We start from the raw sequence: 26,659 nt of genomic DNA, 5'->3' as shown, positions 1-26,659 counted from the left end.
ATAATTAGCCCCATTTGGTTAGTGGTGAGGTAGTAGCCAGGCAGCAATGCATTGATAGGTTTCATTCACTGGCATACCACTGACCATCTCAAAAACATACACAAACCAAATCTGTCATAAAGAAATGACCACCCTGCCAAGAACTCCTGCCATGGCAACAAGACATTTAACTTGGTGCTGAATCCTTTTAAACGAGCTCCTCAAATATCCTGTGTTTAATGTCAAAGCCTGCCTTTCCAAAAAGGCTCCCTATCAACAAGCCATTAGAAGCAAAGCAGTTATTTATGAGCCTGGAAAAGAGTCATGCAAATAGCCTCCAAATAATTCACAATGCAGAGGAAAACAATTAGACTTTGACCTGCTCAACATTTTTCCAAATGAAGATTTTTTTTTCAAGAGGAAAATGTCATTATTTCAACTAAAGGAAGAGAAAGACAGCAAGAAACTCCCAGCATTTGCTAATTACCAACACCCAAGGCAGTACAAAGCTGAGGCTGGCTTCTCCAAGGCCTGGGAATGTCTCTTGCACCTCATGGTTAACATCATCCTTGCTTGTTGTGCAGAATCATAGAATCAACCAGGTTGGAAGAGACCTCCAAGATCATCCAGGCCAACCTAGCACCCAGCCCTATCCAATCAACCAGACCATGGCACTAAGTGCCTCATCCAGGCTTTTCTTGAACACCTCCAGGGATGCTGACTCCACCACCTCCTTGGGCAGCCCATTCCAATGCCAATCACTCTCTCTGCCAACAACTTCCTCCTAACATCCAGCCTAGACCTCCCTCAGCACAACTTGAGAATGTGTCCTCTTGTTCTGTTGCTGGGTGCCTGGCAGAAGAGACCAACCCCACCTGGGTACCTCCTTTCAGGTAGTTGTAGACAGCAATGAGGTCACCCCTGAGTCTCCTCTACTCCAGGCTAAACAACCCCAGCTCCCTCAGCCTCTCCTCACAGGGTTTGTGCTCCAGGCCCCTCACCAGCTTTGTTGCCCTTCTCTGGACATGTTCCAGCACTTCAACATTTCTCTTGAATTGAGGAGCCCAGAACTGGACACAGTACTCAAGGTGTGGCCTGACCAGTGCTGAGTACAGGGGCAGAATAACCTCCCTTGTCCTACTGGCCACACTGTTCCTGAACCAGGCCAGGATGCCATTGGCTCTCTTGGCCACCTGGGCACACTGCTGGCTCATGTTCAGCTACTATCCACCAGTACCCCCAGGTCCCTTTCCTCCTGGCTGCTTTCCAGCCACTCTGTCCCCAGCCTGTAGTGCTGCTTGGGGTTGTTGTGGCCAAAGTGTAGAACCCTCCACTTGGCCTTTTTCAATCTCGTCCCATTGGCCTCTGCCCACCCATCCAGCCTGTTAGGGTCCCTCTGCAGTGCTCTCCTACCCTCCAACAGATCAACATCAGCTTGGTGTCATCTGCAAACTTACTGATGATTTATTGAGTCCATCATCAGTAAGTTTGCTTGTTACAACTCCATCATCATCTCTGCTTAATTACATGACAGAATGGAGAGACAGTGGCTTGTTAGTGGTCTGAAAGAGTAAAGATAGCATTTTCTGCTGGAGTGTTTATGAGGGAACCCTACACTAAGGTTAAGTGCAGCACTACAAACTGTCTGAACATAAAAGAACAAGCAGCACTCAGGAATTTTGGTACTAAATTTCAGACACTGCCTGCAAAAAACAGATACCTCATACTGTAATCAGTGATCTCAAGTCAGGACAGATCTTAATTGTGATTGTGTCTTTGATGCCTTCTTCTTGTTCCTCATCAACATGCACTGAAATGCTCAGCTGCCACAGAATGAATCATGAGTCTTAGGAGGAGGAAGGAGGACATAAGAAGAAGAAAAGGATGCCCTACACAAAAGCATCCTTGGCATGGTCAAGCTTTTAAAAAATTCAGGCAGCTCCAAGCATTCCAGCCTAGGAAGCTGTTGAAAAGAAAGGAAAACAGGAGGCTTATGCAGCCATAGTCTCATTGCAGGTGTGTGGGGGAGGTGAGCTCCAAGTCTCACGAGCAAGGGAAATCAAACAGAGGCATGAGCAGAAACCCCACAGGCCACACTCCCATGAGGGCAGAGCAGAGAGAGAAAGCTTCAAAACAGCATCTTCTTCCAGGGTATTGTTTCACTGGGATACAGAGAGAAAAGACCAAAGCACTGAGCTTCTGGGATTGATGCTGATGCTTAATCAATAATGAACTTCTTCAAAGCTGTAAGTGAAACAGAATGGCAGGGAAGTGAAAGGCATGCTCAAAGCAAGGGCACACGGGCTCGGCAGACAGCTCTCTTCTGCAGTCGTGCTGCCAAGCAGAGACTCTGGGCAACATTTGGAAATGCAAACCAGAGCCCTCCCCCCTGCTACTGCCCAGCCATTTTCTGTAGCTAAAGTGGAGAACAAGACTGTCATAGAATCATAGAATCAACCAGGTTGGAAGAGACCTCCAAGATCATCCAGGCCAACCTAGCACCCAGCCCTAGCCAGTCAACCAGACCATGGCACTGAGTGCCTCAGCCAGGCTTTGCTTGAACACCTCCAGGGATAGCGACTCCACCACCTCCCTGGGCAGCCCATTCCAATGCCAATCACTCTCTCTGTGAAGAACTTCCTCCTAACATCCAGCTTAGGCCTCCCCTGGCACAACTTGAGACTGTGTTCCCCTTATTCTGTTGCTGGTTGCCTGGGAGAAGATGGTTGATGTTGAAGCAGAACTAAAACACTTGAAAAGTAGCTGTGATGGTTTGGGTGTTCCCTGCCCCCCCCCCACTTTGGAAATCACCCAGACTAGACTCAGCTGGCTCTGGAAATTGAATGAAGCTTATATTTACAGCTTAGCACAATAGACAAGCAGAGATTTACAGTGTATACAATTATAGACAGCAATATACAAGGTAAAAGGTAATACAGAAACACAGCAGCCCTCCCAGAAACCTCAGTCCCCAGGAGGGGCTCCCAACTGCCCTTCCACCTTCTCCCACTCCCCTACCTTACCCCAGACATTGCCTTGTGCCCCAAGGAAGAATGGAGATTGGCCAGGGGGGTTAGGAAGCAAAGTGGATTAATCAGAGAGACAGAGAGTGAGGTTAGAGAGAAATGCAGCCCACAGCCTGGACAGAGAGCGACTCCCTTCTCTACGTTTGGATTCTTGCTCTTATACCTCTCAGCAAGCCTATGAGTGCAGCAGACATCACCATTTGTTCCTCTTTCACAGCCTGTGATCCAGTCCTTCTCACCAAAACATTCTAGCTAGCTTCAAACTAGCACAGTGGCGTTGCAATTAGTGGTTTCACACAACAAAAAGTCTTTTACCTTTCTGAGTGAAGCTCTTCAGTACACATTAAGTACTTCTGAAACTACTTTAGGGAGCTTCATTTTGAGGGAAATGGTAACGTTTGCCCCTTTGGTTTTCAGTTTAGGATGGCAGGCTGATTGGTACTTGGGCTAGCTTTAATGTTTAATATGACTTGCTTTGGAAATATTACAACAGAAGGGCCTAATGCTGCCACCCTTGGCCTGGTAGCTAGTCCTTGCTCAAGTAATTACAGAAACTACATGTCTGAGACTATAAATCTCTCCTCACCCAAAAGGAACAAGAAAGTAGCCTGATCTCCATTCATGATGCAGTCTTGGACTTAAAAGACACTAACAGCAAGCAGTGATGCTGCATGCCACTGCTTTACTTGCCCAACATACAGAGAAGAGGAGAGGAGGGGAGGGGAGGGGAGGGGAGGGGAGGGGAGGGGAGGGGAGGGGAGGGGAGGGGAGGGGAGGGGAGGGGAGGGGAGGGGAGGGGAGGGGAGGGGAGGAGGAGAAGAGAGGAGAGGAGAGGAGGAGAAGAGAAGAAGAGAGGAGAAGAGAAGAAGAGAGGAGAGGAGAAGAAGAGAGGAGAGGATGAGAAGAGAGGAGAGGAGAGGAGAGGAGGAGAAGAGAGGAGAGGAGGAGAAGAGAGGAGAGGAGGAGAGGATGAGAAGAGAGGAGAGGAGGAGAAGAGAGGAGGAGAAGAGAACAAAAGAAAACAGAAAGGCACAGAGGAGCCTTATTAGAAAGCACCCAAAATAGGCACTGCAGAAGTTAAAGAACCCAGAAAACTAAACACTTCACAATCCCTGTGTCCTTGAGGGACTACCATGTATAAAGGCATTTGCTGGTCATTTGGAATCATCTGGGCTGGGTTCTGATGTTACACCAAGGAAAACTGAAGATGACTTCTAACTGGCCTGCTTGATGGAAGTGTCTCCAAGATGTGGTGTGCTCATTTGATGTTAAGCAATGATTTAATTCCAGTAGTAAAAAACTATTCATTATCCTCTTGAAGCTTACAGAACAAAACACTTGCAGCTTTATGGCACAAGTAACAGGGGAAGGAAACTTTCAACCCACAAGAAGCATCAAGAACTTTTCCACTCTTCTAATGGAAGAACGAGGTGGAGAAACCTTCCAGAGTGTGCACACTGGCAGTTATTTCATGTACCTTTTCCCTAAATCTGGTATTCTAACTCTTCAGGCAGCTACTCTGATCTCATTTTGGGAACGTCATCATATGTCTGACTTACTCTCACAACACATTGCTGTGAGGGCTTTTCCCATCCATTACCCAAACTGTAGCAGCAGCACCTTCTCAAAAAGACTTGGTCTTAAGAGATGAGATCAGCAGAAAGGTGATGGGAGACAGTGTACCCGCAGGTATGGCTGTAGCAGAAACTGCTGGTGAACAAGACACAACTTCCTGCACATCATCTAGTTTCTCATCTGAGGAGTCCCCAGCAGTTTGGGACCATAGATTAGAAATATCTCATCACTGACCTTTTATCATGGTAAACATGGTTACCACATTGCTGTCTACAGCTACCTGAAGGGAGGCTGTAGCCAGGTGGGGTTGGTCTCTTCTCCCAGGCAACCAGCAGCAGAACAAGGGGACACAGTCTCAAGTTGTGCCGGGGGAGGTATAGGCTGGATGTTAGGGGGAAGTTGTTGGCAGAGAGAGTGATTGGCATTGGAATGGGCTGCCCAGGGAGGTGGTGGAGTCACTGTGCCTGGAGGTGCTCAAGAAAAGCCTGGCTGAGGCACTTAGTGCCATGGTCAAGTTGACTGGCTAGGGCTGGGTGCTAGGTTGTCCTGGATGATCTTGGAGGTCTCTTCCAACCTGGTTGGTTCTATGAACACATAAAAGGATATATTGGAGCAGAATGCTCTCCAATAGTGCTCCCACAAAATGCACAGAGGGGCTGCCAAAGGCAGCCAGAGAAGAAGCTATTTGTGCCCTAGGGCTTGGGTGTTTTCTGCTCATTGAAAACCCAAACAGCCTGCAGGGACAGCTCAAAGGAAAAGTCATTCCCATGAGCCTGCCTACTGGAACAAGAAGGAAAGGGACCCAGTTCTGAAAACCCTGCTGCTTGGCAGAGAGACAATTGCCATTGATTTTACATGCTGGGTCCCACAGTGATGGGGAGCAGCATAAAACTTAAAAGGGACAGAGGAGGAAGTGCTGCTGGTTCAGCTTCCAGCTTATAGCTCGGTTTTAACCAAAGCAGGTCAGACAAGGGCACTTTACTGCTGTCTTCTTTTAAAGCTTCTTACAGACTTCCAGATCCTCCTCTTTTCTTTGAGTTACTTTCCTATGGCTGTAACCAGCACCCATTTCATCCATGACTTGTGAAATCCTTGTGGGCAGGCTACAACAGCATTGCTAAGAGTGTAACCCTAAGGCTCCTGACAGAGACAAGGATTCAAACTGTGCTGCCAGCTCTGAAACGGTGACAGGCAAAGGGAAGAGAAGGAACAACAGTGGCAAAGCCCAGTGAGCTGCTATTTTTAGAGCTGTTTTGTCTTTAAATATTGGGACTAAAAAGATGTACAGCCCATACATTGGGATCAGGCTTACCCAGTCCAATGCTGCAGATGACAAGGAGGTCACAAATAATTACTGTCTGTCAGTCATTGCAAAATTATTGCTCTCACTGCAGACATTTCTGTTTAAGACAGAAATTGCTGAGAGAATGGAGAGCAGAATGAACCACTCTTAGTTTCTTAACCAGATTAATTACTCTGCAGCATGCATAATTTTCTAGGAAGGAGAAGGCCTTCTATTTTTCACCATAAATCCTGTCATAGCAGGAAAATTACTGCAGAGATTTATGTGAGAAGCTACAGCAAAAGTAAGATCAAACTATGTCTGTGGTTGTTTTACTCTGTGTTTTTTATATGCAACACAAATACAGGCAGCTGTAAATCAGGCTCAGCCAAGGTCCTCAGGTTTAGTTGAACTTTTGATAACTGAAAATAAAAATAAGCAATTCAAAATAAATATACACCCACACTGACAGAAGCACAGGGTCATTCTTAGCCTCTTTCTGGCCTTCCTGCCACTTCTGGGAAGGTCAGCTCCCCTTCAGCAACTGTGCCTCTGCTCCTACACCACCTTCTCCTTTTATCAGAAGTCTGCCCAGGTGGTAGCACAGATGCTAGGCACAACCACAAGGTCATCAACATCACCAAGTTCAGTAAGCATTGACAGAACTGCTGCAAAGTCTCTGAAATCCCCTTTCTGATCTGTCTCAGTCTTAAACTGAGAAGGTCTCCAAAGCCTAACTTCTGAGCTTTCTCCATAGTTAGGCCATCTGTACTCTTGAACAGCTACACAAAAGCATTCCAGTTCCCATTACCTTAAAAGCAGAGACTAAAACATTCCTTCTAAAAAGTTTCACCTGTGACTTCTGAAACACTTACAATCATAGAATCACAGAATCAACCAGGTTGGAAGAGACCTCCAAGATCATACACTCCAACCTAGCACCCAGCCCTAGCCAGTCAACTAGAACATGGCACTAAGTGCTTCAGCCAGGCTTTGCTTTAACACCTCCAGACACGGTGACTCCACCACCTCCCTGGGCAGCCCATTCCAATGCCAATCACTCTCTCTGCCAACAACTTCCTAACAACATCCAGCCTAGACCTCCCCCAGCACAACTTGAGACTGTGTCCCCTTGTTCTGTTGCTGGTTGCCTGGGAGAAGAGAGCAACCCCACCTGGCTACAGCCTCCCTTCAGGGAGTTGTAGACAGCAATGAGATCACCCCTGAGCCTCCTGTACTCATCAGCCAAAAAGTTCTTCCATTCCTTTTACAATTCAGATTTCTCAGTTTAAACATCCCTGTGGTTCATCCAAGGCAATACAAACCTTTAGATCCCAGGTTAAGAAGAAAAGCAAAACACAATTCAGGGGCAATAGCAACTCTGCATAGATCGCTGAAGCTGACTTTTAGCATTCCCAGTTACAGCACTTGAAAGAGAAGAAGGTTCACAGACTCTAGAGGAGGTTCAGTATCACAGCTAAACCAAGACAGCCTACAACATTTTTTTAAGCTAATTTTATACAAACCCATCCTTTTGGAGCAGGTTTCTAATTAATTGGATCTATTGAATAAGCCCTAATGCTTCCACCTTGAATTGCTGTATTGTGGTCCTGCTGCAATTAGAACTTCAGATGAAGGTCACAGCTTTGCTGACTGCTATGTCTGTGGGTGGAGAAGAAAAACGTTGTCTGCCTGCTTCAGGGGTTAAGTGTACATGTTAGAGTAAAGCAGGTGCACACAGAAAGCAGCTGGATGGAGGAGAAAGCAAGAGCAATTTGAGAGTGCTGTTCCACGCCATGCAAAAGGCTCCCCAGTTATCTTGGTGTTTATAGAATCACAGAGTTTCTCAGACTGCAAAAGACCTCCAAGCTTATCGAGTCCAATCATCAGTTTCACACTGACAAGTCCTTGACGGAACCAAACCCCTCAGCACAACATCTTAACATTATGAAGTGCTATGGCTGGAAAGGACCACCAGGATCAGCCAGTCCAGCCTTCATCCCAGCATCCTTCATCACCAGACCACAGCCTCAAGCACCACATCCACTCTCCTCTTACCTCCAGGGATGGTGACTCCACCACCTCCCTGGGCAGCCTGTTCCAGTGCCTGACCACCTGCTCAGAAAAGAACTTCCTCCCAACAGCCAACCTAAACCTCCCCTGACACAACTTAGAGCCATTTCTTCTTGTCCTATCATTAGCAGTTGGGGAGAAGAGACCAGCTCCAGCCTCACTACAACCTCCTTTTAGGTAGTTGTAGAGGGCAATAAGGTCCCCTCTCAACCTGCTCTTCTCCAGACTAAACACTCCCAGCTCCCTCAGCCTCTCCCCATAGGCCATGTTTGCCAGACCTCTCCCCAGCCTCATCGCCCTTCTCTGCACCTGCTCCAGCACCTCAGTGTCCCTCCTGTACTGTGGTGACCAAAACTGGACACACTACTCAAGGTGTGGTCTCAGGAGTGCTGAGTACAGGGGCATGTTCACCTCCCTGCTGCTGCTGGTCACACCTTTGCTGATCCAGGCCAGGATGCTGTTGGCCTTCTTGGCCACCTGGGCACACTGCTGGCTCATGATCAGCAGGCTGCTCACCAACACCCCCAGGTCCCTTTCCTCCAGGCAGCTCTCCAGCCACTTCTCCCCCATCCTGTAGTGCTGCTGGGGGTTATTGTGGCCAAAGTGCATGACCCAGCAGTTGGCCTTGTTAAATCTCATGCATATAGCTCCATTTTAGTGATGCCTACAAATAAAAAAGAGGAACACCATTTCCAAATCAGCATTTACATCAGAGGCACTTAGTGCCATGGTCCAGTTGATTGGATAGGGCTGGGGGATAGGTTGGACTGGATGATCTTGGAGGTTGCTTCCAACTGGGTTGATTCTATTATTCCATGATTCTATGAAAGGCTCAGTCACTCAAAGAGTGGGAGGTCTCTCATACACACCTAGCTCTGCCCAGGGATGCTCTGGTCAGCTGCTCAGCTGAGTACATTGCCCACACTGGCTCTAGGGAGAGACATCCTAGGGGACGCTAAACAAGTCCCTCTGGGATGTAGTTGCTACAGTTGAGAGAAAAAATGCCTTGATCTTTGTCTCAATTTCAAATTGAGCTTATAAATCCCATCAGGCTTGACAAGGAAAGGACATACAGAGGCTACAAAATGACAGCAGTAACTACTCCTACAGAAGCAGACAAAAAGCACCCAAGTTATTTACTACATTCCACAAGAAGCAGATTTTGGGCTTGAGATTAAGCATCAGAAAAAGATTGCTTTTTCAGAAGTAAACAAACCCCTTCTACTTGGGATGCTTTAACCACTGAGATACTCCAGGATAATGTTTTTGTACTACTTTTCACTGGTTCCAATGTCTTTCCAATGGGCTCTTGAATACAAAGCAGCCACCACTGTACAGAGAGCTCTGCTGCAACTGCCACCCAATTATCGCAGGCCCTCCCAAACCCCAAAGAGGTTGGACTCCCAGTGCCATCTGAGATTGGAAGGAGTCATCACGAGGCTGGGGAGAGGCCTTGAGCACAGCCCTATGAGGAGAGGCTGAGGGAGCTGGGATTGGTTAGCCTGGAGAAGAGGAGGCTCAGGGGTGACCTTATTGCTGTCTGCAACTACCTGAGGGGTGGTTGTGGCCAGGAGGAGGTTGCTCTCTTCTCCCAGGTGGCCAGCACCAGAACAAGAGGACACAGCCTCAAGCTGCACCAGGGGAAATTTAGGCTGGAGGTGAGGAGAAAGTTCTTCCCTGAGAGAGTCATTGGACACTGGAATGGGCTGCCCGGGGAGGTGGTGGAGTTGCCGTCCCTGGAGCTGTTCAAGGCAGGATTGGACGTGGCACTTGGTGCCATGGTCTGGCCTTGAGCTCTGTGGTAAAGGGTTGGACTTGATGATCTGTGAGGTCTCTTCCAACCCTGATGATACTGTGTGATACTCACCTTTGAGCAGAAATGAACTGCTGAAAGGCTAAGGAACCTCCCCAAGATTGTGCAAAATATTATGGCAGAGTCAGGAAACAAAACCAGTGACTGCCTAAATTCTTATCCTGCTGTGATTATTGTGGGAATTGAAAAGTAGCCTCCCTCAGCATGCAGAAGAGGCCTTTTCTTTTATGGCAAAAGCTGAGGCAACTTCTGCCCAGCTAATGATAGAATCATAGAATGGTTTTGTTTGGAAGGGACCTCAAAGATCATCCAGTTCCCACCCCCTGCCATAGGCAGGGACACCTCCCACTAGGTCACTCAAGGCCTCATCCAACTTGGCCTTGAACACCTCCAGGGAGGGAGCAGCCACAACCTCCCTGGGCAACCTGTGCCAGTGTCTCACCACTCTCACTGGAAAGAACTCCTTCCTAACATCTAGTTTCAATCTCCCCTCTGCCAGTTCAAACCCATTACTCCTCATCCTGTCATTACAAGACCTTGTCAGCAGTCCCTCCCCAGCCTTCCTGTAGCCCCCTTTCAGATACTGGAAAGCCACTCCAAGGTCCCCTCAAACCCTTCTCTTCTCCATGGCATCACAAGTCACCCAGCCTGCAGTTTCTTCCCCCCTGCCTTCCCCTGCTGCATGCTTCATTTTTGCTACAGGATCCCATAGAGAAAACTGTCAAAGCCAAGTATCTGCCTCTTTTCTTGCCTCTCATAAATACTGCACCAACTATGGCTAATGAATAAATGACCAGAGCTAGAGAATGGCTTTTTGCAGTTGCCTTGCAGAATACAGAAATGTGGTTTGTCCTGTAGACATAAATTCACTGAATGCATTAGCAGTTGGGTGCACCAAAATTAAACCTGCAACAGTAAAAGCATTTTGCAGTTGTAGGCACAAGGATCAACAACATCCAGTAAGAAAAAAAAAGTCTTGCTTGAAATGATTTCACTCTTTGACACTATTTCAGACAACCTTGCAAACAGTGGTATGCAGTGTAGGGAGCCAGTAGTGTCTGGCTCATGATTCAATCTAAATGTTAAACAGAGCCTGGCCTTTAATTTCTGCATATCCCAAGTTTCCATATCCCAAATCAGTTTCTCCTACCATGACCCTGCAGTAAGCCTACATAATACATTAGATTTGCTGGCCACAGAACCAATCTAAATTTTGTCCATATCAGAGGTGCTTGCTTTCTGAGCTAGAGGGAATGCTGGGTGTGGGTGAAATTCAGCCTTGCACCCAGAAACACCCACAAAATCACACTCCCCAGGCTCCAGCTCTCTGCAAACAGGAGAGCCAATGAAGAAAACTCCATTCAAGTTAAATGACTCAAGCACATCCACTTGTCCTAAATCCAAAATACTCTCCTATGTTTAATAGTTGTAATCAAAGTTTGCTGCATCTTTGCTTCAAAGATTTATGTCTCCTAGTATCCAGTATCAGCCCCAAGTATCTCTGAAGATCATAGAATCAACCAGGTTGGAAGAGACCTCCAAGATCATCCAGCCCAACCTAGCACCCAGCCCTGTCCAATCAACCAGATCATGGCACTAAGTGCCTCAGCCAGGCTTTGCCTGAACACCTCCAGGGATGGTGACTCCACCACCTCCCTGGGCAGCCCATTCCAATGCCAATCACTCTCTCTGCCAACAACTTCCTAACAACATCCAGCCTAGACCTCCCCGGCACAATTTGAGACTGTGTCCCCTTGTTCTGTTGCTGGTTGCCTGGCAGAAGAGCCCAACCCCACCTGGCTACAGCCTCCCTTCAGGTAGTTGTAGAGTACCAGAGAGATATACCAGAGAGAGCACAAATAGGGGCTAGAGGAGGACTGTGAGAGCACTAGAACAGGATCTTGTGACCTCTGCAGTACAGTACAACCAATTAATTGGAAGACAAAGGCTGATCCTTAATCATTATCCCAGACAAGGAGCCATGAGGAGAAGACTTGAATACGGCATTCAGTTTTGGGCTCCCCTGTTGAAGAGGGACAGGGATCTGCTGGAGAGGGTCCAGCAGAGGGCTATGAGGATGATGAGGGGACTGGAGCACTGCCTGATGAGGAGAGGCTGAGGGACCTGGGGCTGTTTATTCTGGAGAAGAGAAGACTGAGAGGGGATTTAATACCTGTTTATAAACATCTGAGGGCTGGGGGTCAGGACAGCAGGGGACAGGCTCTGCTCACTGGGATAGGACAAGGAGCAATGGGTGTAAGCTGCAGCAAAAGAGGTTCTGCCTCTACACAAGGGGAAGCTTCTTTACTGTAAGGGTCACAGAGCACTGGAACAGGTTTCCCAGAGAGATCGTGGAGTCTCCTTCTCTGAAGCCTCTCAAGGCCTGTCTGGATGTGTTCCTCTGTGTCAGATAGTATTGTCCTGCTCTGGCAAGGAGGTTGGACTCAATGATCTCCTTGGGTTCCTTCCAACCCCTACTATCCTGTGAGCCTGTGACTTAGAAGGGATCTAATCAATGTTAATAAATATCTGAGGGCTGGGGGTCAGCAGAGGTGGGACAAGCTCTTCTCAGTTGTGCCCTGTGATAGCACAAGGGGTAATGGATGTAAACTACAGCACAGGAAGTTCCACTTCAACAAGAGGAAGAGCTTCTTTACTGTAAGGTCACAGAGCACTGGCACAGGCTGCCCAAAAAGGTTGTGGAGTCTCCTTCTCTGGAGACTTTCAAGCCCTATCTGGATGTGTTCCTCTGTGACCTGCACTACATTATGGTCCTTCTGCAACAGGAGGCTTGGACTCGATGATCTACAGAGGTCCCTTCCAACACCTAACATCCTGTGACCAGTATCCTGTGGCTGAAAAGCAAAAAAGTGCACTAACTTGTAAAGTTGAAGCACTTTATGGCCGTTTGATCCGCTCCTCTAGCTCAGACATAGGGGAGAGATGAACATTCCAGGGATAGGCCACATAAATGGCAACAATAGATAAATTAATATCATTTCATTGGAGCATCAAGAACTTAATGTCTAGAAGCACAGTTTGTTCTGCCCTTCTCCCACTGGCTTCTGCTGCTGCAGCTTCGCCTATCTTCCCCGGCTGCTGTTTTGGCTACTGCTGCTTCTGCTGCTTCGCCGCCGCTTGACCCCTCCCCCATCTCCCTTAAGGTTATTGTATTGGTTTTTTTCCCCTTCCTTCCTTCTCTAGTTATTATCTCTCTTTACATTGTTATACTATAAGAAAATACAATTTCATCTTTCCCTGACTTTCAAAAAAAGGAGGGGGGGTTTGTGTTGTGAATTTTCTTCCCAGGGGAGGGATCAGCCCAAACCCGGGAGACACTTGATGTGCAGCTGTTTGGCACTAGGAACTATGAAGTGCAGTGGTTTTGTACCTTGACCTTGTCTCCAGATGCTTTTGCCTGTTCAGCTGGAAGCCTGTGACAGCGTTTCTCAACCGCCGCCCGCTGACATGACTGCCAATCCTGCAGGTCATCTGTCTGTGACAAGACCACTGAACGATGGTGAAGGGATGAAGTCATTTGGCAGCTCTGACTGTAGGGGGTGGCTCCTTTACTGCCCACAGAAGGTAGGCAGGCAGAGAGAACGAACAATCAGGAGCCCTGGCAATGATGTAGATTAGAACAAATTATCTGGGAAGCGAACTGATATCCAACCCCTTAGGTACTTTGCCCTGTGGTTTTTGTTCTTTAAAACAGGGACATTTCCTGGTTGCAGAGAGCACTCTGAGACACAGCCCACGAGTATCTGTCAACTGCCCTCAGCACATTGGATGGGAAGCGCCACAGGAAATTCCCAGGGCTGGTATTAGCATCAGGGCTGGGAGCTGACTCTTATTCCACCCTACACACTCTGTCCCTACCATATTGATATATTAATCCCTATAGCCATTGTAGTGAGCCCTTCCAGGAGAGGATCTGGCTAGAACAGGTTTGGGTTTTTTCCCCTTAATGTTTTCCTAGCATGTAGTCTACTCTGTGCTGGGTCAAGAACTGGCTGGATGGCAGAGCTCAGAGAGTGGTGGTGAATGCTGCCACATCCAGCTGGCAGCTGTCGCCAGTGGTCTTCCCCAGGGGTCAGTGCTGGGCCCAGTCCTGTTCAATATCTTTACTGAGGATCTGGACCAGGGGATTGAGTCCTGTATCAGTAAGTTTGCAGATGACACCAAGCTAGGAGCAGATGTTGATCTGTTGGAGGGTAGGAGAGCCCTGCAGAGGGACCTGGACAGGCTGGATGGGTGGGCAGAGGCCAATGGGATGAGATTTAACAAGGCCAAGTGCAGGGTTCTGCACTTTGGCCACAACAACCCCAAGCAGCACTACAGGTTGGGGCCAGAGTGGCTGGAGAGCAGCCAGGCAGAAAGGAACCTGGGGGTACTGGTGGATAGTAGCTGAACATGAGGCAGCAGTGTGCCCAGGTGGCCAAGAGAGCCAATGGCATCCTGGCCTGCATCAGGAACAGTGTGGACAGTAGGACAAGGGAGGTTATTCTTCCCCTGTACTCAGCACTGGTCAGGCCACACCTTGAGTGCTGTGTCCAGTTCTGGGCTCCTCAATTCAAGACAGGTGTTGAGGTACTGGAATGTGTCCAGAGAAGGGCAACGAAGCTGGTGAGGGGCCTGGAGCACAGCCCTGTGAGGAGAGGCTGAGGGAGCTGGGGGTGTGCAGCCTGCAGAAGAGGAGGCTCAGGGCAGAGCTCATTGCTGTCTACAACTACCTGAAGGGAGGCTGTAGCCAGGTGGGGTTGGTCTCTTCTGCCAGGCAACCAGCAACAGAACAAGGGGACAGAGTCTGAAGCTGTGCCAGGGGAGGTCTAGGCTGGATGTTGTTAGGAAGTTGTTGTCAGAGAGAGTGATTGGCATTGGAATGGGCTGCCCAGGGAGGTGGTGGAGTCACCGTGCCTGGAGGAGTTGAAGCAAAGCCTGGATGAGGCACTTAGTGCCATGGTCTGTTTGATTGGACAGGGCTGGGTGCTAGGTTGGAGTGTATGATCTTGGAGGTCTCTTCCAACCTGGTTGATTCTATGATTAAGGACACCACTGTAGCAGGTGCTATGTAAGCCCAGAGACACAGTTCCTAGCTCAAAGAACTTGCTGTCAATGCTGAAGATAAGAAACAGATGCCAGAAGATAATGAGGGAAGAAGACAATAAGACAGCATGGATCAGTAGGAGAGGTAGGGGTTGTGGTAGCCTGTGGATTTCATCCTTGTTGTAACAGCAAAACAAGTTGTTTTATAGCTCACTGGAGGACTCCACTGAACAGATTCTATCCCAATGTACCCACCATGCAGGGAGGTCATCTTAGGGATGAAAAGGAGAGGATTCCTGTGGAAAAGCAAACCTAGAGACAGGATTTATAGTCTTCAAAATAACACGATCAATCTGTTTCTGAAATGATTCCTTTTCCAGAAAACCTTGTGATGAAAGCTCCCTGCTCACTGGAGTGATTTTGAGACAATGAAAGATGGCAGCTCTGATATATGTAAGTCAAGATTCCTGCTGAGAAGGCTCAGCACAGCTCCTCCTGCGACTGCAGGAGGGACTCATGGAGATCTGTGGTGAAGCTGCTCCATGCCAAATGCAAGGTTCCCAGCACAACATAAAACTTGGAACAAGAGGAGAGGAGTATCTGAGGAAATGCAAAGAAAACTGTGCAATGGAGGGCCAGGTGCAGGGGAGCAGTGTAGCAGAAGAAAAGTAGCACGGTGTAAAGAATGAGCAAGTCCATCAGTGCATGCAAGAGGGACACAAAGTCCTTGCACAGCCCCCTCCTCTGCCTGAGCTGCTATTTAAGGCTGTGGCACACATGGCACTGCTGGCTTTACCAGCCCTCTCATTGGCCTCATTTTCTGTTCACTGGCTTAGCAGAAACAGTAGCAGAGCACAGGCTACTCCCTCTCTAGACAGAACATTCATTAGTGCTTTTTAATTGGAAGAAATACTGTGGGTTTATGTACAGATATCTAATATCAAAAGTAATTACTTCTATAGAATACTCATTTGGAGCTGGTTTCCCCTTGAGATGAGAAAATGTATTCTAATTACAACAGATAATTCAGGAGGAGATAAACAGATTGACGACTGGAAGGACCAAGAAATACACAGAGCAGTGGAGACAAAGACAAAAGCTTATTTATAGAATCATAGAATCAGTCAGGGTTGGAAGGGACCACAAGGATCAGCCAGTTCCAACCCCCCTGACATGGGCAGGGACACCCTACCCTAGAGCAGGCTGGCCACAGCCTCAGCCAGCCTGGCCTTAAACACCTCCAGCCATGGGGCCTCAACCACCTCCCTGGGAAACCCATTCCAGCCTCTCACCACTCTCATGCTCAACAACTTCCTCCTCACATCCAGTCTGAATCTCCCCATCTCCAGCTTTGCTCCATTCCCCCCAGTCCTGTCACTCCCTGAGAGCCTAAAAAGTCCCTCCACAGCTTTTTTGTAAGCCCCCTTCAGATAGTGGAAGGCCACAAGAAGGTCACCTGGGAGATGAGGTAGAACATCGATTCCAAGACTATGGATAGTAAGAGAGGTGCCTGAGTTTTGTCAAAGGCTTGACATGAACAAATTTCCTGAAGAGCAGAAAGCCCTAAGTATGGAAAAATCTTTGTGACATCCTCTTTAACATCTTCATAGATGATCTGGATGAGGGCATGGAGTCAGTCATCAGCAAGTTTGCAGATGGGAGAGGCCTTGAGCACAGCCCTACGAGGAGAGGCTGAGGGAGCTGGGATTGGTTAGCCTGGAGAAGAGGAGGCTCAGGGGTGACCTTATTGCTGTCTACAACTACCTGAGGGGTGGTTGTGGCCAGGAGGAGGTTGCTCTCTTCTCTCAGGTGGCCAGCACCAGAAAGAGAGGACACAGCCTCAGGCTGTGCCAGGGGAGATTTAGGCTGGAGGTGAGGAGAAAGTTCTTCCCTGAGAGAGTCATTGGACACTGGAATGGGCTGCCTGGGGAGGTGGTGGAGTCGCCGTCCCTGGAGCTGTTCAAGGCAGGACTGGACGTGGCACTTGGTGCCATGGTCTGGCCTTGAGCTCTGTGGTAAAGGGTTGGACTTGATGATCTGTGAGGTCTCTTCCAACCCTGATGATACTGTGATACTATTTTAGAGCTTCAAGTAACAAAGGCAGAGAGCCTATCCAATATGCTTCGTGGTAAATTATACATGTGTGAGCCTGATTTCCTTTTTTCACTTTCATTTCAGTGATCAAAAAGATCATCCACAGAGCAAGATGAGTTTGTTGGCTTTGAATAAATAACAGATGCCAAGATTCTTCTGGAAGTTCCAAAATCCCAGATGACTTGTGGTCTGTGCTGGTGAAACATATAAAATAGATCTTTCTCTTCAGGGCTTTGGAGGAAAGCCAGAAAACTCCTCTGGTGATGGCATAGATTTAGACTTGGGAGCGCTGAGCTGAAATGTTGGTGCAGCTGCCTGGCAGCCCACTGATATTAAAAGCAGACAAAATTAGAGTGTCATCAGTTTGGTATCTGGCCTCTGGCAGTAGCCAATAACCTGAGGCTTCAGAGGAAACGAAACACAAATCATCAAGAACTTGGCCAATTAGACTCTGCACAGTTCCTGGAAGCAAAGTTCACTTCTGAACCCCACAGGCAGGTAGCTAAAGCCCTGAAGCATAATATTAGATTATGCTCATTATCTTAACTCAGACAGGTAGAAACAGGGCTTAAAACTACCTAGTGTCCTTTAAAGGCCAGCCACTAATATTGGATTGAATGGCTTCCTGCAGCAACGAATTCTCTGCTGCTGTCACGGTCAGAGTGTCACTGACTCACACGAAATGGATCAGCTGTATCAATAGATTAGATTGTCCCTAGATTTCCCAGGGAAACAGAGGTGAGGTCTCCTGGGGAAAGTGGTTGTTCCAACGATAACAAAGCCATTCCAGAGAAATGGAAAGAGGCTTCTCCTTGGAAAGCTCCAAGGTGTAAGAGTTAAAACTTTGGGGCTGTTTAATTAGACTCAGGAACAAGCTGCTTCAAGGCAAGGGAAAGAGTTTTCATTTCATAAATGAGGAAAAGACCTTTTGATGAAACAAGGAGTTTGCTTGCTTGAATCAGAGGGAGGGAAGAGAAGCAGCAGCACCACGGCAGGAAGGGAGTTCAGACCCAAGGTCTGACAGGATGGAGCCTACAGCTGAAAAGATGCTGTCAGCTGCAATGACAGTTTCTAGCACCTACAGAGCTGGCCGCACGGCTCTGGTAAAAATACCTCTTTGATTTGTGATTCAGTTCTAGGTGAGAAGTCTCTGACTGGGCCTATTGTCAGACCAGCTCAACTACAGCAGTAAATCCCACAAGTGAGGTTCCACAAGGATGAAATTATCTCCAGCTAAAAGAAATCTTACAAAAAGCATCTCTACCTAACTTCAAGTCCTACACAGGCTTGTACTGCTCCAGACTCCTTTGTGCTGATATTAAAGTCTAAGCTGACCAAAGTCTGTGTCACATCTGACACTGCCAAGCCTGCCAAATTACTTCTTTTCAACCCAAGTTTCAGTCAGGCCCCCTTGCAACTCTACTGTGACTCAGAGGGATTATGTCCAAGACTAAGTAAGACTCCTTCTCCCTGCTGAAGGCTGTTTGGTGAGCTCTCAGCAGGAGTCAAACAAGCCCCTATCCTGGAGCATCTTTTTGCAATCATGCCTCATGTTATTTGCAGCCATTCATATGCCTCCCTGCTCATTTACCTAACCAGCCTGCTATTAAGCTAACATCATCACACAGACAGCTTTCCCAGCAACAAAGACACAGGCAGCACTTGCCATGTGTATGACTGAGAAGCTCCTGCCCATTCAAGCCTTTTCACACAGCAGAAGGTGACAGCATTAACCCAGATGCAGTAGCTGCTGGAACTCAAAATCCCATCATGAATGAAGGATCACCAAGTCCACCTCTGGCAATGCAACTGCAGCAAAGGGACAATCTATCACCTACAGACCTGCTGCCTATGTCCACTGTCCTCCCTTCCATGCTCTGAAGAGTCACTATCTGGTGTCTCTGTGGGCCATGAGAGGATCAAATGCTTTGAAAGGGCACCGGTTTTGCCAGAGCAGTGCTGATTCCATCTGCTGCCTCTCAATCATATCAGCCATTTCTCCTTGAGGATAGATGGTGGAAGAGATCAGCTGCTACTAAGGACACAAGATTTTGAATACTCCCATTAGATTCCTGAAAATTAATTTGGATAATGGTTTTGACAAGGAGCCAAACTAAACCCTGACTCTTCCATTTTCCTTTCAGCCTGCTACAGCTTTATGGACTCTTTTGCACCATCAGGCAGCAGCACAGATACCTGGCTTCAAAACACACCCATTTCCCTGGCAGACAGCCTATTTTACATCTGTAGGTATCTGCATTTGTCTTGAAATGTGTTTCTGTGCTTCCTTTTCAGGCACAGGGAATTTGCTTGGACGTTTGGTTTGCATCTCTGCCCTTCCTCTCTCCACTGTATTTTCACATCTCAAGTCAACATGGGCTACAGCTGTGCCCTGCTTTTCAGTGCTAGGCTGCAATGCCTACTTCCATCAGCCTGTTAATGATTTAATTTTCTACTAGCAGGACAAGTCAGCCCAAAACCAAGCACAGGACACTTTTGAAACAGCACAAATACAGCCCAGAATCCAGCATCTCAAGCAAAATGCTTATAATTTCTGGCAGTTTTGAAGCTACAATGGATGCAGAAAGTTACTAGGCAGAGGTCTCCTAATTGATGAAATAAATTGGCAGCCACATTTACAGTATAGCTGTGTGATGGTTTGGGAGTTACCCAGCCCCCCACTCTGATGAAATCACCCAGACTAGACTCAGCCAAGCTGGAAATTAGAATGAAGCTTTACCACAGAACCACAGAATCAACCAGGCTGGAAGAGACCTCCAAGATCATCCAGTCCAACCTAGCAACCAGCCCTAGCCAGTCAACTAGACCATGGCACTAAGTGCCTCATCCAGGCTTTGCTTGAACACCTCCAGGGACAGTGACTCCATCACCTCCCTGGGCAGCCCATTCCAATGCCAATCACTCTCTCTGCCAACTACTTCCTCCTAACATCCAGCCTAGACCTTCCCCAGAACAACTTGAGACTGTGTCCCCTTGTTCTGTTGCTGGTTGCCTGGCAGAAGAGCCCAACCCCACCTGGCTACAGCCTCCCTTCAGGTAGTTGCAGACAGCAATGAAGTCACCCCTGAGCCTCCTCTTCCCCAGGCTAAACTACTCCAGCTCCCTCAGGAGCTTAGCACAGCTTAGCACAATAGAGAAGCAGATATTTACAATCCACACACCTACAGACAGAAATACACAAGTTAAAAGCAATACAGAAACACAACAGCCCTCCCAGAAACCAGAGGCCCCAGGAGGGGCTCCCAGCCACCTTTCCACCTCCTTTCCACCCCTTTACCTTATCCCAGCCTTTGCCTTACGTTCAAGGTGAGTTTGGAGAATCGGCCAGGTGGGTTAGGAAGCAGAAGGATAGTCAGACAGCAGGTTAGGGAGACATGTGCAGGCAGCCCAAGAGCAGCTCTGTTATCTATATTTGTGTTCTTGTTCTTATACATCTCAGCAAGCCTATGAGTGCAGCAGCCACCACCATTGTTTCCTTTTCACAGCCTAGCATCTAATTCTTCTCACCAAAACATCCCAGCTAGCTTCAAACTAGCACAAGCTGTTAGAGGACGTGCCACAATTAAAGGTCTCATTCTCTCCTGCTCACAGAAGAGGAGGAGAGGTAGAGTCCACAGTACTGAGAATCATACTTGGTTTTGAAGTGCCTTGCTATTGTTTAAGGAAACGTTGAGCCTGGATTTGGTTTTGGCTCTAGAGAGGAAAGTGTTCGTGCCTGCAATTGATAAAAGCAAGCTTGTTTAGAAATGAAAGACACAATGTTGCATGGATAGCTTATAACATACAATTAATCAGGGATTTATCAGGGAACAATAAAAAGAATTAGGTACCATATTCCCAGGAGGCAATAAATCAAAGGGTGAGAGAGCTTTGGAAAAGAAAGCAGAAATGAGGATAAAGAGCAATTGTCAATAAATTTGAGAAAATAAAGATGTAATGTTAGGGGGAAAATATTGGCACAATGTTTTATTTAAAAGGGGTAATAAAAACATTGCTTGCTTTGATTTCTGCCCTCCCTGCTTTATTGTTGATATAAAGATAAATTGACTCAGACTTCCAGGAGAGGGAAAGCTACGATCCACTGTTAGAGGCACTTTAAAAACCAGCACTGCTGTAATACCTGATTCATTATTAACAAGATTGGCTTCAGTGCATGTTGCTATTGCTACGAATTGACTGTGACTTATGGCCAGTTGAGGCCCTGACAAATTCACTGCCCAAGTGGGCTTTGTTTGACAAAGGTGAGGTGCATTTGGTGACAGGATGCTGTTTGAGTCACCTGCAGCACAGGAAAGCTATCACACACATAGACAATTCAGATTACATAGAGATGGAAGACAGCTTCTCCAGTTTACCTTCCTAATGCCATTAATTGCATTATCAAAGAATCAAGCAGGTTGGAAGAGACCTCCAAGCTCATCCAGCCCAACCTAGCACCCAGCCCTGTCCAGTCAACTAGATCATGGCACAACTTGAGACTGTGTCCCCTTCTTCTGTTGCTGGGTGCCTGGGACAAGAGACCAACCCCACCTGGCTACAGCCTCCCTTCAGGGAGTTGTAGACAGCAATGAGCTCTGCCCTGAGCCTCCTCTTCTGCAGGCTGCACACCCCCAGCTCCCTCAGCCTCTCCTCATAAGGTTTGTGCTCCAGGCCCCTCACCAGCTTTGTTGCCCTTCTCTGGACACTTTCCAGCATCTCAACATCTCTCTTGAATTGAGGAGCCCAGAACTGGACACAGCACTCAAGGTGTGGCCTGACCAGGGCAGAATAACCTCCCTTGTCCTACTGGCCACACTGCCCCTGATCCAGGCCAGGACACCAGTAGCTCTCTTGTTAAATCTCATCCCATTGGCCTCTGCCCACCCATCCAGCCTGGCCAGGTCCCTCTGCAGGGATCTCCTACCCTCCAACAGATCAACACCTGCTCCTAGCTTGGTGTCATCTGCAAACTTACTGATGCAGGACTCAATTCCCTGGTCCAGATCATCAGTAAAGACACTGAACAGGACTGGGCCCAGCACTGATCCTTGGGGAACACCACTAGTGACAGCTGCCAGCTGGATGTGGCACCATTCACCACCACTCTCTGGGCCTGGCCTCCCAGCCAGTTCTTGACCCATATCAGAGTGAATCTGTCCAAGCCATGAGCTGCCAGCTGTGCCAGGAGCTTGTTGTGGCAGACAGTGTCAAAGGCTTTGCTGAAGTCCAGGTAGACTCCATCCACAGCCTGCCCCACATTCACCAGGCAGGTGACCTGATTATAAAAGGAGATCAGGTTGGTGAGACAGGACCTGCCCTTCCTAAACCCATGCTGGCTGGGCCTGCTCCCTTGGCCATCCTGTGAGTGTTTTGTGATGGCACTCAAGATGACCTGATAAACAGTAGATAAGCACACAGTAGTGTTTGTCTGCTTCCAACAAGGGAACAGAGAAAGAAGCTCAGGGTTTCTGAGACTCCCCTTTTCAAGCTTTCCTTTCCTTTCTGCAGAAATTTCTTAAAAGGATTAACATTCCTGGCCCTTGATGTGTCTCAGGTTTGTGCTTATGACTATGTTACGAGCAGGTAAATTAGGCAGTAAAGGGAGAAATGAAGACAGAAGGTGCCTTGAAACAGGAGAAGATCCTCCAGCAAAGAGACAGGTACGAATCAGAATCTGCTTTGCAGAAAACCAAGGACTGAGATTACAGCTTAGACTCCTCACTCCTCAAGGACACAAAACACACCAGCTAGCTGGTCGTGCTTAAACTTGAGGTCAGGCCAATATTTCCAATAAGCAGAAAGAGCTTTCCAGCATCAAGTGGGCCCAGAGAAAGCCAATACTGAGCCTCCTGGGCCATGAAGGGTATCTGATGAGATGAACAGCAGGGGCACGCTTCACACTGCCTAGCAAAGAACAGTGCTGGATCACTTCTCTGCTCCTGGCATAATTTAATTATCCAGACACTCCTGAAAGGCAATAAGACAAGCCACTGGGACCCAAATCTGCCATTTTAGGGAGCTGAAAGGCAAAAAGGCTTTTGAGCAGTACTGGTGTAATCTCAGGGCAGTTTGACTCTGCTATAGCTGAAGGAAGCAGGAAAGAGCAGAGAAAAAAACCAAACCACAACGGTGCTAACATCTTGCCAATTAACAGAGTAAGCAGAGGAACTGAAAGTGAAGATCAGAGGCTGGATCCTATAAAAACTAAGAACTTTATTTTCCTGTGTGTGTTTAAATGAGCAAAAAACCACAATTTGCCACCAGTATGGTTCTGAGCCTGGTTTGCTAAGAAAGAACAGGTTGCAGGATCAAGCTGTCTGCGTCTGTCTATCAGTCTGCTTCCTTCTTTCATACTCTCCCCTCACCTCTGCTTGTTAGGTTTTGAAGGCTGTGTCTAATTTCAGCCAAAGCTTGGCAGACAGTCAGAAGTCTCCAAAAATTACATTTCTGCAAGTGACACAAAAGTTGACACCTGGGAAGAAATTGGCATTAAAATGTTCCTGCTGAGAAAAAAGCTTCAGTGAAAGACAAAATACAAGAGACCTGCTGGAACTATCAGAGACCACCCAGGAATTCACCTTTGGGATATCAATCCAGAAGAAAGCCTGATTTCTTGCTTTTGCTGCTCAAAGAACTAAAGATTTGCTTTTAGGATTAATTGTGGTAATTACTGGATGTCTGTGTCTCCTGGCCATCTGGCTGTTATTGATTTCTTTGATTAACAATACTATGAGATAAGATGCTGCACAGGCTACTCCAGATTCAGACCCCCTCACTTAAATAGCAGTCACAGACAAAGGGAGGGGAATGAAAAGAGCAGATTGATGAGCTGGTACCATAGAATCAACCAGGTTGGAAGAGACCTCCAAGATCCTCCAGTCCAACCTAGCACCCAGCCCTGTCCAATCAACTAGACCATGGCACTACGTGCCTCATCCAGCCTCCTCTTAAACAAAAAGCTGGTGAAAGGCCTGGAACACAAACCCTATGAGGAGAGACTGAGGGAGCTGGGGGTGTGCAGCCTGCAGAAGAGGAGGCTCAGGGCAGAGCTCATTGCTGTCTACAACTCCCTGAAGGGAGGCTGTTGCCAGGTGGGGTTGGTCTCTTGTCCCAGGCACCCAGCAACAGAAGAAGGGGACACAGTCTCAAGTTGTGCCAGGGGAGGTATAGGCTGGATGTTGTTAGGAAGTTGTTGCCAAAGAGACTGATTGGCATTGGAATGGGCTGCCCAGGGAGGTGGTGGAGTCACCATCCCTGGAGGTGTTCAAGAGAAGCCTGGCTGAGGCACTTAGTGCCATGGTCTGGTTGACTGGCTAGGGCTGGGTGCTAGGTTGGACTGGAGGATCTTGGAGGTCTCTTCCAACCTGCTTGATTCTATAATTCTGTGATTCTATGACCTCAAGGGATGGTGACTCCACCACCTCCCTGGACAGCCCATTCCAATGCCAATCACTCTCTCTGACAACAACTTCCTAACAACATCCAGCCTAGACCTCCCCTGGCACAACTTGAGACTGTGTCCCCTTCTTCTGTTGCTGGGTGCCTGGGACAAGAGACCAACCCCACCTGGCTACAGCCTCCCTTCAGGTAGTTGCAAACAGCAATGAGGTCCCCCCTGAGCCTCCTCTTCTGCAGGCTGCACACCCCCAGCTCCCTCAGCCTCTCCTCACAGGGCTGTGCTCCAGGCCCCTCACCAGCTTTGTCGCCCTTCACAGTTAGAGAGCAAAGGAAATGAAGCTGAATTCTGCCCAGCCTGGTGCTTGTATTTCAGCAGCTCTAAATATTTTGCAAAAGCAAACACTGAAGCTCCTCCTTTTTACCCCATGTCCCTGTGAGCCCACACGTGCCTCTTGTCGGGTGTCAGCAGCAAAGATGAGGACAAGTGAAGTGAGTGAAGAGCATGCTGGCTGGTCACAGATTAGAGGAGTCCTAACGGAATAATGAGGTATGTCTGTGGCCCCATTTACAACTACTTCCCATGTAAAGATACCATGTAAAAGGAAATTCACATGGAGATGCCTGACTCACTGAATTAGCTCTTCATCTCTGAGGAAGGCAGATCTGTTTAGCTGTGAGACACCACAGCAGCAGTACACACCACTCCATACAACCCTGGCTTTTAACAAGAAACAAATCCTTCTGTGTGGCTGCAGTAGGGGGGAAATTCCCCTTCCTGCCTTTAAAAGAAACATAAAGCAAGGTATGATTCCAAACCCACACAGCCTCATCAACAGAGCAGCAAACAAAACCTTTTTGTTCTCTTTTCTGAAGAGGGAATTTGTCATTTCAGTATCTGTTAAAACACTTCAGGAAATAATCACCTCTACTTTCACATCTGTATGCTGAGACACTGCTGTCTAGCACAGAGAAGCCATAGGTGTGCAGTATCAACCATCAAACACATTAGAGACATAGAGCTCAGAGATAAACTCAAAAGATCATATGCTGCCTTCTTCTGAAGAAGTAAAATGCTGTCCAGAACTGTGATCATACAGCACACAGAGGATATCTCAGCCTGCCATCACACAGAGCATCACCTAGTCACATCAAATGGGTGCTCATCCTGCCTCGGCTGTCCTGTCCTTTGTTCTCATCTTGCTGCTACAGTGCCATGTACAGGCTACATCAGAGGCAGCTTTCAGCATCTGAAATTCTGGCCCAGAAGAGCTACCCACGATCTACATTACCAGGACTTGTCAAACAGTGTCGTGGTGTGGTAGTTTAACACCACACACAGGCTGTGCCTTGTGCTGCTTTGGGGAAGATCACTTTTCTTGAGGGCCAGGGCAGTTCTAGCACAACTGTGCTAGTCTGAAGCTAGCTAGACTGTTTTGGTGAGAAGAACTAGATTACAGGCTGTGAAAGGAAAACAATGGTGATGTCTACTGCACTCATAGGCTTGCTGAGATAAGAACAAGAACACAAACATAGATAGGGGAGACGCTCTCTGTCCAGGCTGTGGGCTGCATTTCTCTCTGTAACCTAACTTGCTGTCTCTCTGATTAATCCACCTGCTTCCCAACACCCCTGGCTGACCCTCCATTCTTCCTTGGGCACAAGGCAACGTCGGGGATAAGGTAGAGAGGGGTGGGAGAAGGTGGAAGGGCAGTTGGGATCCCCTCCTGGGGACTCAGGTTTCTGGGAGGGCTGCTGTGTTTTGAGCATTACCTTCTACCTTGTATATTTCTGCATGTACTGTAAATACCTGCTTGTCTATTGTGCTAAGCTGTAAATGTAAAAGCTTCATTCCATTTCCAGAGCCACTGAGTCTAGTCTGGGTGATTTCTAAAGTAGGGGAGGGGTGGGTAACACCCAAACCATCACCACGACTCATGCACAGAGCCTGATTCCAGCTCACTATCTGCATGCTTACCAGCACCTTTAAGAAGAAGAATTTTATGAAGCATTTGGGAGCTGGGATTGTTTAGCCTGGAGAAGAGGAGGCTCAGGGGTGACCTTATTGCTGTCTGCAACTACCTGAGGGGAGGTTGTGGCCAGGAGGAGGTTGCTCTCTTCTCTCAGGTGGCCAGCACCAGAACAAGAGGACACAGCCTCAGGCTGTGCCAGGGGAAATTTAGGCTGGAGGTGAGGAGAAAGTTCTTCACTGAGAGAGTCATTGGACACTGGAATGGGCTGCCCGGGGAGGTGGTGGAGTCGCTGTCCCTGGAGCTGTTCAAGGCAGGATTGGATGTGGCACTTGGTGCCATGGTCTGGCCTTGAGCTCTGTGGTAAAGGGTTGGACTTGATGATCTGTGAGGTCTCTTCCAACCC

General features: G+C 47.9%; 1 protein-coding gene across 3 annotated transcripts in view; it reads right to left on the bottom strand.

Moving 5' to 3' along the window:
* The window catches only part of GALNT9 (polypeptide N-acetylgalactosaminyltransferase 9), a 246,241-nt gene that overhangs the window by 192,600 nt on the left and 26,982 nt on the right, over positions 1–26,659 (bottom strand). The gene's annotated exons all lie outside the window — the stretch shown is intronic.

The sequence above is a fragment of the Pogoniulus pusillus genome, chromosome 30 (assembly GCF_015220805.1).
Source record: "Pogoniulus pusillus isolate bPogPus1 chromosome 30, bPogPus1.pri, whole genome shotgun sequence".
Classification (NCBI taxonomy): Eukaryota; Metazoa; Chordata; class Aves; order Piciformes; family Lybiidae; genus Pogoniulus; species Pogoniulus pusillus.
Note: the sequence above shows the minus strand (reverse complement) of the source record. Positions and strands in the feature narration are given on the sequence as shown.